This window comes from Dermacentor albipictus, chromosome 6 (assembly GCF_038994185.2).
Source record: "Dermacentor albipictus isolate Rhodes 1998 colony chromosome 6, USDA_Dalb.pri_finalv2, whole genome shotgun sequence".
NCBI lineage: Eukaryota > Metazoa > Arthropoda > Arachnida > Ixodida > Ixodidae > Dermacentor > Dermacentor albipictus.
Genome location: NC_091826.1, coordinates 3,807,733 through 3,822,633, shown reverse-complemented (window position 1 = coordinate 3,822,633; position 14,901 = coordinate 3,807,733). Strand labels below are relative to the sequence as shown.

The 14,901-nt window shown below is 50.5% G+C and overlaps 1 protein-coding gene across 1 annotated transcript in view; it reads right to left on the bottom strand.

Annotated features, from left to right (window-relative positions):
* LOC135917030 (microtubule-associated serine/threonine-protein kinase 3-like) overlaps positions 1 to 14,901 on the bottom strand; it is a 391,234-nt gene that overhangs the window by 266,486 nt on the left and 109,847 nt on the right. The gene's annotated exons all lie outside the window — the stretch shown is intronic.

Below are 14,901 nucleotides of genomic sequence, written 5' to 3'. Positions count from 1 at the left end.
CGAGACCAGTGACAACCAGAATATTGCGGAAGCGTTCAACGAGTACTTTGCTTCGGTATTTCTACGCGGTACTGAAGACGATAGCCTAGAATTTTCAGGTTCTGGCTGCGAACTTCCGGACCTTTTTGTTTCCGAAGAAGGTATTCTTTCGTCCCTATTAAACATAGATATAAAGAAATCTGCTGGTCCTGATGACATACCAAATAATTTTCTTTTTAGATATGCGGAGTGGTGCGCAAAGTATCTGTACATAATATTTAACGAAAGTCTAAAGCAAGGTGTCCTTCCTAATGATTGGAAAGCAGCAAAGATAATTCCCATTCATAAGTCCGGAGATAAACTCAGTATTACTAATTACAGACCTGTCTCGCTTCTCTGCACCGCTAGTAAGGTGATGGAGCACTATGTTTTTAAGCACCTGAGCAGCTTTCTGGAAAACAATAATTTCTTTTCGGAAAAACAGCATGGACTTCGGCGTGGCCTATCTACAGTTACTCAGCTTCTACATATTACCAATGAAGTCATGGCAGCGCTGGACTGCGGCGGGCAAATAGATGTGCTTTTCCTTGATTTTCAGAAAGCATTTGACCGTGTTTGTCACCAAAGACTAAAGCTGAAGCTACAATGTACGCTGAAAAATGAACAAATTCTTCGCTGGCTTGACTCTTATTTAACTGATCGAACACAATATGTCCGTATAGGAAACTCATTTTCTTCACCTGCTCCTGTACTTTCCAGTGTACCGCAAGGTTCAGTACTTGGACCTCTTCTCTTTTTGATTTATCTGAATGACTTGTCCTTTGATTCCCCGGTACGCTGCCGTTTCTTCGCTGATGATTGTATTGTGTACCACAACATTCAATCACCCCATGATCAGACTGCTATACAGGATTACCTTAATGCAATCGATAACTGGTGTCAATCCTGGCGCATGAACTTAAATGCCACAAAATGTACTCAAATGATGATTACAAGAAAGAAAGCACCATCAATTCGCACATATAAAATCAATAATGTAGCAATTAAGACGGTTGACAAATTTAAGTATCTGGGTGTAGTTATTGACTCGAAGTTAACCTGGAACGCTCATGTCCAATACGTCGTTTCGGCGTCGCTAAGGAAGCTATGGCTAATTAAACACCGGCTTAAACACTGCACTAGTAGGACTAAACTCGCTGCCTACACGACACTCATTAGACCACTGCTTGAATATGCCGATGCTGTCTGGGATCCCCACACAAAGACCGGTGTCAACAACATTGAAAGCGTGCAAAAGAAAGCCCTTAGATTTATTTATAATATTGTTACGGTGAAGTGAAGGAAGACGTTGAGTTGGACTAGAGAAAGACGAAGTCTGGCGGTTGCCTGAACGCCATATCCATCATTTGTAAATATAAGTTATTTTACACTCGTGGGCCTGCTTTCTTCCCGCAACATTTTGGTGGAAGGTGCGGGGTACCACCACGGAACTTCGCAGCGGACGTCATCTACCTGCTGCCACAATGGCAAATCAACCGACACAAGCGACAACGCCTCGGCAGCCCGTGCCCACGGTCATCCTCACTCACCCACGGGACCCGGGAACATTTTGTGGCACGGACAACGTCGACGTCGAGGACTGGCTTACGATGTACGAGCGAGTGTGCGACAACAACAGGTGGGATCCTACAATGATGCTTGCAAACGTAATATTTTATCTGAAGGGAACTGCGAAGCAATGGTATGACACACATGAAGCTGACCTAACGAGCTGGGATGTTTGCAAAGAAAAAATGCGAGACCTGTTCGGCAGACCTGTCGGTCGTCAGCTGGCAGCTAAAAAAGAACTTGCGTGCCGCGCTCAGACGTCCACAGAATCCTATGTCGTGTACATACAGGATGTGCTGGCCCTCTGTCGCAAGGCTGATGACAACATGACCGAGGCAGACAAGATTGGCCATATATTGAAAGGTATTGCAGACGATGCCTTCAATCTCTTGATGTGTAAGGATTGTGCCACTGTGGATGCAATTATTAAGGAGTGCCGGCGCTTCGAACAAGCGAAGGGCCGCCGCGTCACTCAAACTTTCGACCGGTTGCCCAATACCGCCGCGACATCTTCTTGCGAAGACCCGCCGCGGTTCGTTCAGCCCGCAGGACCGGAAGAAATAACGCGCATCGTTCGCCGTGAGCTTGAGGCCATGGCCCCGGCTCCCGTTCGTTCAGACTGTCGGGAAAGCGTACCCGCTATCTCCCTTATACAAGCGGTCGTTCGGGAGGAAATAGCAAGTTTGGGCATTCCATCTCTCTGCTCAGTCCGCCATACCAACACCTACCAAATTTCTCCGACCGCTCGCTCCCGGACGCAAAGCTTTCCACCACTCCGTCGCAACCCAGCTGAATGGCGCACAGCGGATGATAAACCCATCTGTTTTAATTGTTCCGGTATTGGACACATCGCCCGTCATTGCCGCAACCACTGGTCGTCGCCTCCTCGGTGGTCGTCTCCGAGTCACTACAGCCAAGTACCCGACAATCGCACTTTCTCGCCCTATACGCCGACTAGGAACATCAACGCCGACAGTGCTCCACCAAGATCCAGCCGATCCCCGTCTCCGCAAGGTCGTAGGTCCCGTTCGCCTCTCGTTCACCGCTCTTCGTCCCCTTCTGCAACCGGTCGCTTCGCTTCGGGAAACTAGGCGGTGCAGCTCCCGGAGGTGAAGCTGCAACTCCGACCCGGCCCACAAATCCTCTATTGACCCTGCCTACATGTGGAAACCTGCTGGACATTGAAGTCGATGGCGTTCCTGTTAGATCTCTCGTTGATACAGGAGCGCAGCTTTCAGTTATGAGCGCTGCTCTCCGCCGCCGGCTCAAAAAGGTTCTGACCCCCGCCGTACCGTGCACCGTGCGAGTCGCCGATGGGAGTACGTCACCTGTCCTTGGAATGTGCACAGCACGTGTGACCATTGGGGGCCATTATACCGTTGTTCTATTTATCGTCCTTGAACACTGCCCACACGACCTAATTCTCGGCCTCGACTTCCTTTCGAAACACTCTGCCCAAATTGACTGCTCCGCAGGTGTTGTACAGTTGGACCTGCCGCTTCCTGCCGACGCAACCACTTGTGCTCCACACCGCTTATGTGCTGCTGAATTTGCAAGGCTGTCTCCACAGGCTGCTACAAATGTCCTGCTGACGCCCTGTCCTCCCGTACCTGATGGCGAGTACGTCCTGTCGCCGCTTACTGACGTGGTTTTGTCGCGTAATATTGCCCTACCGAGCACCTTAATTCGGATCCGCGAAAACTGCGCTCGCGTGCCCATCCTCAATTTTGGGTTCTCGTCACATGTTTTGCCACACGGTATCGCCATAGCGCATATCACTCCTTTGGAAGAATTTCAGATTTCTTTTTTGACCTCTGAATCCTTCCTCAGTACGAACGGACCTTTGTCATCCACTCCTTCGTACTCGACGCCTGCGGACGATGTTTCTAAGATGATCGCCCCCGACCTTCCTTCCGAGCAAACAACAGCTCTTCGTCATCTCCTGTCATCTTATCGGGACATCTTTGATTTGGACGACCGTCCACTTGGCCAGACATCTGTTGTCACGCATCGCATCAACACCGGTGACGCCAGCCCCATTCATAGGCGGCCATATCGTGTCTCGGCAACAGAAAGGGCCATCATACAGAAAGAAGTAGACAGGATGATGGACAAGGACATCATTGAACCCTCCAGTAGCCCGTGGGCATCACCGGTAGTCTTAGTAAAGAAAAAAGATAACTCGTGGCGCTTCTGCGTTGACTACCGTCACCTCAACCGGATAACAAAGAAGGATGTTTATCCCTTGCCTCGCATTGATGACGCTCTTGACTGCCTTCACGGATCCCAATACTTTTCATCAATTGACCTCCGCTCCGGCTATTGGCAGATTAGCGTCGATGAGATGGACCGCGAGAAAACCGCCTTTGTCACACCGGACGGTCTGTACCAATTTAAAGTCATGCCCTTTGGATTATGCAATGCGCCAGCTACATTCGAGCGCATGATGGACTCTCTCTTGCGCGGCTTGAAGTGGTCTACATGCCTGTGTTACCTCGACGATGTGATTGTGTTTTCGCCGAACTTTGAGAGCCACCTGCGGCGCCTCACAACCATACTCTCCGTGTTTCGCAGGGCTGGCCTTCAGCTAAACTCCTCCAAGTGCCATTTCGGTCGCCGTGAAATTAACATGCTTGGTCATCTCGTCAACGCCGCCGGAATCCAACCTGATCCACAGAAAGTTCACGCCGTGCGAAATTTTCCTGTACCTTGTTCAACGAACGATGTCCGTAGTTTTCTGGGCTTATGCTCTTATTTTCGGCGATTTGTGAAAAATTTTGCGGACATCGCTCACCCTCTCACTGACCTTCTTAAGAAAGACGCCTCTTTCTCTTGGGGACCGCTACAGGAGAAAGCCTTCTCTACCCTGATTGAGCGGCTTACCACTTCCCCGATTCTCTCCCACTTTGACCCTTCTGCGCCCACTGAAGTACGAACTGACGCGAGTGGTCATGGCATCGGCGCTGTCCTCGCTCAGCGTCAACAGGGCCAAGACCGTGTCATCGCTTACGCTAGCCGCCGCCTTTCCACGCCCGAGCGAAATTACTCCATTACTGAGAGAGAATGTCTCGCGCTCGTATGGGCGGTCGCGAAATTTCGCCCGTACCTTTTCGGTCGGAGCTTCTGCGTTGTCACCGACCATCACGCCCTCTGCTGGCTCTCCTCTTTGAAGGACCCAACTGGACGACTTGCACGTTGGGCATTGCGCCTACAAGAATATACATTTTCTATTATATATAAGTCAGGACGCCTGCATAAAGACGCTGACTGCCTGTCCCGCAATCCCGTGGATCAACCGGACGATACCGATGCAGACTCGGACATCAGTATTCTGTCCCTCTCCGGCTTCCTCCACATTGGCGACGAGCAGCGCAAGGATCCTGTTCTTCGAACACTTATGGACCGCCTAAGCTCCTCGCCCAATGACCCGTCCCTTCGGATGTTCACCTTGCGCGATGGAACTTTATACCGTCGTAGCGTTCGTCCTGACGGCCCGGAGCTCCTCCTAGTCGTCCCCAAGCACCTTCGACTCACCGTGCTCCAGCAACTTCATGACGCTCCTACTGCTGGACATCTGGGCGTCACTCGTACTTACGACCACCTGCGGCGCCGCTTCTTCTGGCCTGGCATTTATCGCTCTGTGCGCCGTTATGTCGCTTCTTGCGACCTGTGTCAGCGCCGGAAGACGCCTGCTATGCCTCCCGCTGGTTTGCTTCAACCCATTGATATACCTACAGAGCCCTTCTTCCGTGTGGGCCTCGACCTCCTTGGTCCGTTTCCAATTTCCATCAAAGGAAACAAATGGATTGCTGTAGCAACCGATTATGCCACTAGATATGCCATCGCACGAGCCCTGCCAACCAGCTGCGCTACAGATGTCGCCGACTTCTTACTAAAAGACGTCATCCTGCACCACGGCGCCCCTCGCCAGTTGCTGACGGATCGCGGCCGCTACTTTCTATCGAAGGTCGTTGATGATCTGCTCCGCTCCTGTTCTACAGAACATCGGATTGCTACCGCGTACCACCCTCAAACGAACGGCCTCACCGAGCGACTCAACCGCACACTCACTGAAATGCTCGCCATGTACGTCTCCAACGATCACCGCGACTGGGACGTCGCTTTACCATACGTCACTTTCGCATACAACTCGTCCCGTCACGACACTGCCGGATTTTCACCATTTTTCCTTTTGTACGGCCGCGACCCCACCTTGCCTTTTGACACGTTGCTACCTTCCGCAGTACAGTCACCCAGCACTGCTTACGCTCGCGAGGCTATTGACTTAGCCGCCCAGGCCCGAGATGTCGCCCGTCATCGGCTCACAGTCTCGCAAGCTTCTCAAAAGCGACGCTACGACCTTCGGCACCGAGACCACCATTTTTCACCTGGTTCCCTTGTCCTTCTCTGGACGCCTTCACGTCGTGTCGGCTTGTCGGAAAAATTACTGTCCCGTTTTTCTGGTCCGTACCAGATCTTACGCCAACTGTCCGACGTGACCTACGAGATCGCCCCACTCGGTCAGCCTTCCGTGCCTCCCAACTTAACCAGTGATGTTGTTCACGTCACCAGGCTCAAGCCCTATGTCCCCCCAATAAGTGAGGCTGTTTAACTTGCACCGGGACGGAGCTCCCCCACCGGGAGGGTGATGTTACGGTGAAGTGAAGGAAGACGTTGAGTTGGACTAGAGAAAGACGAAGTCTGGCGGTTGCCTGAACGCCATATCCATCATTTGTAAATATAAGTTATTTTACACTCGTGGGCCTGCTTTCTTCCCGCAACAATATTTATAATAGACGAGTCTCGATCACTGATCTCAGAACACGGTCTGGCCTCCCATCGCTTGAATTTCGGCGTAGACTGCATCGCCTACAAACTTTGTTTAATATCGTTAATAAACAAACAAAAATGGATCCCGACATATACATCAATTTCAACAAAACAAGAGAAACCAGACGCAAGCACAGCAAAACGATTGTGATGTCACCGACTAAAACTACTGCTTATCGCTTCTCGTTTTTCCCTCGAACTATAGCAGAGTGGAATGCTCTACCGCAAGAAGTCGCTTGTATGTCTTCGGTTGATTCATTTGTGGCTGCCGTACAATCTTTGCAATGAAGCGTGTTCGTTTTAGAATCACCATTTTCCTATTTTTGTAATTTTGTACATGCTGCCTTTCCCGACGCAATAGTCTGTATCATTAAGCATTCTTTTTTTATGGTTCCTCGTAACCTAAGTTTTTGTTGTTTTTGACTTGCAGTGCCGACTTTGTATACACTCACTCCTGCCTGTACTGCCAAGAGGCAGTTGGCAGTATGTAATAAATAAATAAATAAATAAGGCTAGATTACTGGGCAGGCACAACGCGTGCGAATGTTTGCTGTGCGGAGTTTGTATGTGATCATTGATGTATTGACCGGGCGCATGCGTGCCCAGTTTTGTACGTATAAATGTTCGATTTCCTACTTCAAATAAATCAGTTGTAAGTTCAGCGCCGTGTTTGTCTCCTCCTCATTCTGGTCCCGTCGTTTATGCGCTGTTTGAATTTTTATTGTTACCATGCAACACCAACTCGCCCAATCCGCTGCCCTTTTGCAGTTCCTTTCTTTGGGGCGGTGAATTGGAATGTTGCGACTGTAAGCTTTGCCGTCATGTTTCAGGCTTGTAGTAGTGGCACCATGATTCGTTCCCGGTCACAATTACAGATAAGAAGTCGGCATCCTCATTATGGCGCCGGATCAGATGAGTCAAGGCAGCGCCGAACTTCTGCGTCTTCTGGCGATGGTTTAAAATGTTGGGCACCCATTGCGCGCACAAAAGCTGATAACCGAGATGTTAATGAATTATAGTGTGAACCAAACAGTGATCGATGTTCACACGCTCTGCCAGTTCATCGATGCTTATCCTCCGTTATTGTCTTATTAGCTCATCAACCTTGGCAGCTGTGTGGGGGCAATTGCACGGTGACCTTGGCCCAGTCTTGGATTGTCTTTGCAACTTTCATGTCGTTCTTTGAACCGTTTGCTTCAACGCTTCACAGTGCCCAATAAAATGCAAAATTCAACATACACGGCAGCCATACGGCGACTAATTTCTTTTTGGGAAACACCTTCAGTTGTCAAAAGCCTCACGACACCACGGTGTTGTGATCGGCCGTTCGTCCCGCGACAACCCTCAGTCACGGCTCCAACGATTATCGTAAAAGGACCGACGGCCTCGTCGGGATGGTTCTCGACACGTATGAGTTATGGCCAGCGCAGGAGTGCCTCGTTCATAAAAGGTTTCAGCGATTAGCAATGACACGGCTGTCACCTGTCAGCAGCACAAACTGGCGTGTCCAAGCCAGAGATGCGCGTGGTATAACCCGCTTAGTATGACCCGGCCCGCTCAGTATAACCCGCTTTCAACCCGCCTAGTATGACCCTCTCATTGAACCGTCAGCGTCGACGAAAAGGGCGACTTACCTCCGGTTTGGTCGGACCTGATGTCACCGACGCCCTGGCACCGGATTGCAGGAAGTGCCTACAGGAAGATCCCACATGGCATGAAGGGAGCTACGGACGACGGGAGTGAGCAGCGACTACTACTTTATCATCAACTTTTCTGTATTTCTTTGCATTTTCTTGTACTTATGTAATATGTACGTCTTTGTCCAACGTCCTGAATATCGGACCCAGCCTCCCGTTCATCTGACTCCTCCACGAGGAAAGAGGATCCCACGTCTTCGAACCCCGAGTCACAACCACGGTGTTCAACTTTTGGAGTGTCCGTTATGTCACGCAACGATCTTCAACCCAGTGAATAAGAGCATTAAAAACCTTTATCCTCGCACCTGCGTGTCACTTTTGTAAATTAAAGATGCCCCTGCGCTATGCGCATGCCTCGCACATAAAGAGCCGAACCATTATTGCGTCGGTTGCGTTAGCTCATTTTCATTTGACTCGTCCTCGTACATTAAAAATTAGAAGATTCCATGGAATATACAAATGTGAAGATACAGCTTGATAAAGGGCAAAAGAGTGTCACTGGAAACAAAGTTCACTGCACGTATACACAAAACCTCGCAACAAGATAATTAAATATATGTTTAAGTCTCCAACAAATCTATGCATCTAAGAAAAAGTCTCTGTATATAATGCGTCAAACAAGGCAAATAAACATGTTTCAAAATCAGAGATACAAAGATCACAGCACCCTCTCTCCCCACTACCCTTGATGTATTGCGCGCGACAGGAGGTGGCGCGCTTCTTCCCCCATTTTTCTCCCTTGCGCACACAAGACTGAGCCACCATCGTCAGCTCACCAATGCCAACCCCTCCCCCAGCTTTCACTCGCACATACAGCATGCGGTGTGTGGTCACGATGTTATCGCTTGGACTTTATATGGAACATGAGGGCGACGGCGATGGCAGTAATGCGCCTGAAATGTCCATATATTTGCTACCGCAATAATACTGATACACGCATATTGCATGTTTCTTGTGGACGATGCACGCGGGCTCCCCGATGAAGACGACGAACGCCCTCTGGCTTTGAAGCTGTCCGCTGAACTGGCGAGCGCTGCATTACCCTTTGTAAATATACTTTGTAAATAGTCTGCAGTTGTTAATCCTTCGTACGCGTAACATTTTGGTGGAAGGTGCCGCTCCCCGTCCTCGCCACGGAGCTCCGCAGCGGCTGCACCGCCCATGCTTTCCGCCATGGCTCCCAGTGACGACACCTCGTCGGCTTGTACTCCTGCAACCCCGCCAACAACGTACGTCACGGTTAGCAAACCCCGTCATCTTGGCATATTCTCCGGCCAACATAATGTCGACGTTGAGGATTGGCTCAACCTGTATGAGCGTGTTAGCCAAAACAACCACTGGGACCCTAATAATATGCTAGCGAATGTCCTATTCTACTTGGGCGGAACTCCTCGTGCTTGGTTCCGGACACACGAGGAAGAGATCTCTAGCTGGGATGCTTTCAAGGAGAAGCTCAGCGACCTCTTTTGCAATCCCACCGGTCGGCAGCTGGCTGCTAGAAAAGGGCTTGCTACCCGAGTTCAGTCTTCTACTGAATCGTACGTCTCCTACATACAAGACGTACTAGCTCTTTGCCGCAAAGTCGACGACCAAATGGCTGAGGTTGACAAAGTCAGCCACGTACTCTGAGAGATCGCGGTCGACGCATTAAACTTGCTGGTATTCAACAATGTGTCCACCATCGACGTCATTGTCAAGGAATGCCGCCGCTTTAAGCTCGCCAAAAGCCGCCGCGTCATTCCACAGTTCTCCCGGCTCTCTAACACGGCTGCGACGTCGTCTTGCGTCGACCTGACCGCTTCACCACCCCTAAATGAGCACGGCACACGCATTGTTCTCTGCGAGCGAGGCTACAAGTCCTGCGCCGCTCCATCCCCGCGAACTTGACCCCACCTTTGACCAACCGGTCCCAGCGATCTCTCTGATTCAAGCAGTGGTGCGGCAAGATTTGCCAACCTCAGTTTTCCTGCTGCCTCCTCCGTCTGCCGACCTGACGCCCGATCAGTGCCGACAGCTCCGCCTCACAGCGATCTGTATTCCCCTCCCAGATACCGCAGCCCTACGCAGTGGAGAACTCCGGACGACAAGTACATTTCCTTCCGTTGCCTCCGCATTGGCAGCGTCACCCGCCACTGCCGCACCTCCAGGACGTCGCCGTATCCGAGCTCCGTTTCCCCGTCTCCTCGCCCATATGCCAACTTGCACCGTTACTCGCCTCGCCGTATGTCTCCTACCTCAGGCGTATCCGTTGATGACAGCCGTCCTGCTCGCTCGCCGTCACCCAGCGCCTTCGGTCCCCGTCGCCCCAGCCAAGCCGCTATTCGTCGTGGACCAATCATGGACCCTCCCGGACTGAAAACTAGACCATGCAGCTCCTGGGGGTAGTGCTGCATTATCTTCGGCGTGTCGAAATCCTCCACTGAGGCTTCCAACGAAACAGAACTTACTTGATGGTCACGTCGACGGTGCCCCTTTGACGGCGTTAATAGCTACTGGAGCCCAGCTGTCCATAATGTCGTCGACTGAAGGTTCTCATGCCTCCTACTACTAGAGCCGTGCGCGTGGCCGATGGTAGCACTGTTGAAGTTACCGGAATGTGTGCTTCCCGTATCAGTATCGCCGACCGCCACATCCCTGTTCTTTTTACAGTGCTGACCAATTGTCCCCATGACCTAATCCTACGACTGGATTTTCTTACGACGCATTCACCTTTGATCGACTGTTCTGCCAGTACCCTTTGCTTCGAACTTCCTCTACTCGCGCATTCGTGCCGAACTGCCGAAAAACTTTAGTACGACCACCTTTGCCGACTGCCGTCTAAAGCCTTGACTTTCGTCGATTTGCTATCATCTTTTCCTGTGCCCGATGGTGATTACATCGCCACACTTGTTCCTGATGTCCTTTTGATGCTCAATATCGCTGTGCCCCACTTCGCCGTCACCGTCGCCGATTACCGGACATGTCTTCCCGTTGTCAATTTTGGCCTGACAAAGGAAGTTCTACACAAAGGCATATCGGTTGCAACGCTGCGTGCTATAGGAGATGACCATGTCACGACGTCCGCTTTTCAGTAGACGTCCGCTCAGATTCTTCACCATGTCTACAGGATTCGATGTGCCCTGACGCACCATTTTGTCCCATGATTGCTGCGAACTCATTGCCTGAACAAGCAGCAGCTCTGTGTTGCCTTTTGGTTTCCTACCACGACATCTTCGACCTCAACAGTCTCCAATTGGGCCAGACTTCAATTGATAAGCATCACATAAATACTGCTGATGGCAGTACTATTCATCGCCGGCCATATCGAGTTTCTGCTTTAGAGCGTAAGATTATTCAAGAGGAAGTGAACAAGATGCTTGCAAAAGGTATCGTTGAACCTTCGTCGAGCCCTTGGGCATCGCCCATGGTACTTGTTGAAAGGAAAGATGGAACGTGGCGTTTCTGCGTAGATTATCGTCGTCTAAACCGCATTACCAAGAAAGACGTCTACCCCTTGCCTCGCATTGACGATGCCCTCAATTGTCTCCACCGTGTCAAATACTTTTCAACAATAGACATTCGGTCTGGTTATTGTCAAATTTCTGTGGATCAAAAGGAGCATGAGAAGACCGCGTTCGTCACCTCTGATGGTCTATATCAATTCAAAGTTATGCCATTTTGTCTAAGCAACGCCCCAGCAACGTTCGAACGGATGATGGACTCTTTGTTTCAAGGGTTCAAATGGTCAACATGCCTCTGCTACCTAGACGACGTTGTCGTATTTTCGCCTACATGTGAGACACCTTGAGCGCTTATAAGCTGTTCTTCAAGTCTTCCGTGAGTCTGGGCTCGAACTTAATTCATCGAAGTGTCACTTCAGTCGTCGGCAGATTAGAGTGCTGGGCCACCTCGTCGACGCTTCCGGTATTGAACCAGACTCGGAGAAAATTAACGCTGTCACGTCTTTTCCTGCGCCTCTGTCAAATATGTCCGAAGTTTTGTAGGACACTGCTCCTACTTCCGACACTTCGTTGAAGCCTTCGCAGCGATTGCTCAACCATTTACTGCCCTTCTGAAAAAGGACGTGCCGTTTACGTGGGGCCCCGCTGAAAGTGCCGCGTTTGCACATCTAACCAACATTCTCACCACGTCACCTATACTGTCCCACTTTGACCCATCCTCTCCTACAGAGGTCCGTAACGAGGCCAGTGGTCACGGTATCGGATCCGTCTTAGCCCAGCGTCAACAGGGTCAAGGTCATGTTATCGCCTGTGCTAGCCGCCTCCTCACAGCAGCGGAGCGCAACTATTCTATTACAGATCGTGAGTGCCTGGCTCTCATCTCGGCGGTTTCCAAATTCCGCCCGTACTTGTATGGCACGCACTGCTCTGTAATCACGCACCACCACGCGCTCTGCTGACTTTCCTAACTCAAGGATCCTACCGGCCGGCTTGGTCGCTGGGCTCTGTCCACGTCTGGCAACAAGTAGGTCGCTGTGGCGACAGATTACGCCACACGCTACGCCATCAGGAGAGCCCTTCCAACGATATGCGCCACAGATGTCGCCGATTTTCTTTTGCGCGACGTGATTATGCAGCATGGCGCTCCACACAAACTGCTCACTGACCGTGGTCGAACGTTTCTTTCTAAAGTCATCACCGACATCCTGCAGTCCTGCTCAACCAATCACCGTCTGAGTTAGTTACGATTTCGTAGTTAGCTACGATTTCGTAGTTACCTCGAAATCGACCCAGTGCCGCACCTGCCCCGAATTCCACTGACGTTGTGCCTGTCGCGCGCATCAAACCATATTACTGCCCTCTTATCACCGATATATAGACGCACCGGGCCGCGATGCTCCTGCCGCCGGGGATCTTGTGGACGATGCACGCGGGCGTCCCGACGACGAACGCTCTCGAGCTGTCAGCTTCACTGGCCAGCGCGGCATTATCCTTTGTAGATATACTTTGTAAACAGTCTTCCGTTGGTAATCCTTCGTTCGCGTAACAATAAAGAGTATCCGGCAACTCAAGCGCCCCGTGGCCCATTGCTTTCCGCAAAAGAAGTAATAAAATTGAACTTTCACCATGCGGCCATCTGCGGCACCGCAACAATATAGTTTCTTTTCTTTTGTGGGGGCGGGGGCACGGAAATAAAAAGCGCGAAGGAAAGAATGTTGGCCACAATCGAATGCCTACTTTGGGCACCTAATGTGGCTACCGAAGGAATATCGAAGAAAACCTGAGACGCTTGATCCACAGAAATCCATGCGCATACTGCGCGGCATCCTGCACCGGTGAGACAAAGTTTTCGGGAGAAATTGCGCTCTAGCGAACGCGTTGCAAGCCGTCGAGTCCCCGCAGTGATGGCGGCGAGCGACCATTGTTTCTTTCTATCGTCTGCCAGCCAGAAAGCGTCGAAAACTCTGCCAGGCGCAAATGCCAAGGTAAATGTACCTGGTAGCGAAGCTTCCATAGGAGCCCATACGTTCAAAACATGGTGGTCCATCGGCGGTCCATGGGGCTTAGCGCCATCTGTATGCGGTGGGAACACTTCCGGCGGAAGAAAAAATAATGTGACGCCATGTCCGTTAAAAGCAGAAGTGACGTCATTTTGTTTTCGAAGGCGCGAAATTTGTTTTGTTGTTCTTCCTTTGGAGCTATATATTCAAATGCCCTGCCATTCGACTGGATGGGCGTTTCGAGCTTTCAGCGTGGAAAGCGATGCAGGAAAAGGCCAGCCATACGGTTGTCGAAATCGCATCCCTGCATAGAACATACTTTCTTTGGAGGCGGACGAAAGGTTTAGGTGTAGAATGCTGATCCTATTGTTGGATGCCAAGCCCGTCGGCCAGCGCGGTCGCACGAAAACAACCACACAATTATCTGGCGTTCGTAACTCACTACATTTGACTGAACAGATTAAGAAGCAATGAAGCTACTCACGTCACCAAATTCAGACAAACTTTGGCAAGCAAGAAAGCACAAACTGTGAGGGGGGCGTATTTCAACAGGTGATACGAGTGCGCCTTTCTGCCCATTTCAAGACGTGCGTTGCATTGCGAGTGATAGTGGCGTCAACGCCCCCTGTAGCGATGGGCGCTTAAAAGAAATGCATTTATTAATAATATAAAATTAAACTTGTATTTTCTTAACTCGTCAAGAATGTATAAAATTGCCTAGGAATTTTATTTTCGTTGAATGAATGTAACTGTGTCTCATTTTAATTAAAAGACGCGTTTTTCTTTCCCAATGTTTGTTCCCTCCAAACATAGTCGCGCTTCAATCACTGCTCCCATAACCCCCCATGCTGATGTCGGTGGCAATCTGTACTGAACCGCTTTTCGCCCGAAGCTTCGCGACCTATTTGGATCGACCTTGCAAATGCACTCGGCCAGAGAAAAACGACCGCGCATCGAAGGGCTCCGCGCGGTCGCCGGGGCAACACGAGAACAACGCATGCGCTCTGGCTGACTGTGGCAGCCCGCGGGTAGCGAGAACAAAAATACTGAAGAGGCTCAATGTGTGCTCAGGAATGAAAGTCAAAGTAGAAAAATAAACAAGAACGTTCCCTGGCTTTAGTGGCTTGACATGGATGCTTTGGCACAGAGGAAAAAAGAATGTTGATATTTTTTTTCTGTGACATGACGGCCCAATAGAACCACCAAAACGCTTCGTGTCATCGGACCTCGCTGCGTGCTTTGTCAACTTGTCTCATAGTGTATTCGTTTGGCTTGTCTAGTTGTATGGTCCGATGTGCGACCTTAAAATGTCAATCCTCCTTTGGCGCCAAATGTTTATGACAGCAT